The following is a 1,748-nucleotide window of genomic DNA, read 5'->3' as shown; positions in this document are numbered from 1 at the left end:
TAATTTCAGCAACTATTATATGAGTTTTTCTCTGATTTTGTTGTGGGTTGTCTGAAAATATGACTAAATATCCTGAATAAAAAAAAACATACTGCAACTTTGCAAATCTAGTGGTGTAAAAATATAAAATGTATTTAAATACCCTAAAAATACATTGTTAGTGACTATGATCAACAACACCTGAAGACTTCTCTGTGCTTGTATAATAAGGGCAATAAGTACATGAAAAGCATGGTGTATGTACCTATCAGGCATAACATTATGACCACCTTCTTTCTACACTCACTGTCCATTTTATCAGCTCCACTTACCATATAGAAGAACTTTGTAGTTCTACAATTACTGATTGTAGTCCATCTGTTGCTCTACATACATTTTTAGCCTGCTTTCACCCTGTTCTTCAATGGTCAGGACCCCCACAGGACCACTACAGAGTAGGTATTATTTGGGTGGTGGATCATTCTCAGCACTGCAGTGACACTGACATGGTGGTGGTGTGTTAGTGTGTGTTGTGCTGGTATGAGTAGATAAGACGCAGCAATGCTGATGGAGTTTTTAAACACCTCAATGTCACTGCTGGACTGAGAATAGTCCACCAACCAAAAATACATCCAGCCAACAGAGCACCGTGGGCAGTGTCCTGTGACCACTGATGAAGGTCTAGAAGATGACCAACTCAAACAGCAGCAATAGATGAGCGATCGTCTCTGACTTTACATCTACAAGGTGGACCAACTAAGTAGGAGTGTCTGATAGAGTGGAAAGTAAGTGAAAGTAAGAGTTAACACGGCATTTAAAAACTCCAGCAGTGCTGCTGTGTCTGATCCACTCATACCAGCACAACACGCTAACACACCACCACCATGTCATTGTCACTGCAGGGCTGAGAATGATCCACCATCTAAATAATACCTGCTCTGTGGTGGTCCTTTGGGGTCCTGACCATTGAAGAACAGGGTGAAAGCAGGCTAAAAAGGTATGTAGATAAATAGATGAACTACAGTCAGTAATTGTAGAACTACAAAGTGCTCCTATATGGTAAGTGGAGCTGATAAAATGGACACTGAGTGTAGAAACAAGGAGGTGGTTTTAATGCTATGGCTGATAGGTGTATATGACCCTTAAGCTAAAAAGAAATTTGTCAGTTGATCAAAAGTATTCCAAGAACTACCACACATTAGGGTTGCCACCTTATGTCCTTATTTTTAATAGGCATTCACATAAAAAAGTTTTTTTTTTCTCTTTGCAAGAACACTTAATGTTTTCAATAGACTTGATCCATTTTTACCATTTCAGCTGCATTCCATTTTTGTCAGTTGCTTCTCACATGATTTCCTGAATCCTTGGGGAGTGAGATCAAGCTAGGTCTATCCACTCTAACCTAGTACTTAATGTTAGTAAATGCAACTCTAATGGCCCCCATTTTATTTTTTAGCCAAGAACTTTAGCACAAGCAAAGCACACATCAGTATCTAAGTAATCAGCTAAGCACCTGTTTCTTCCCATAAAGATACTAAAGGTATTTCAAATATTCAGGGCTTTATATATATATATAGTCTCATGGATGTTTCTTTGCTTGGCTTGTAGGCAAAGCAGTCTGTCTGTGTCCAGGTTTTTGTCAGACATAGGTGGCAACCCTACTGACCATCTGTACAATTCCCTCTCAGCTAAGAAACCCTAGTTATATAGACACAACAAAGCTATATTTAATCACTTATAAGGAATTGTGAGGCTGTAGCATGGAGGTA

Source organism: Trichomycterus rosablanca, chromosome 5, assembly GCF_030014385.1.
Source record: "Trichomycterus rosablanca isolate fTriRos1 chromosome 5, fTriRos1.hap1, whole genome shotgun sequence".
Lineage (NCBI taxonomy): Eukaryota > Metazoa > Chordata > Actinopteri > Siluriformes > Trichomycteridae > Trichomycterus > Trichomycterus rosablanca.
Note: the sequence above shows the minus strand (reverse complement) of the source record.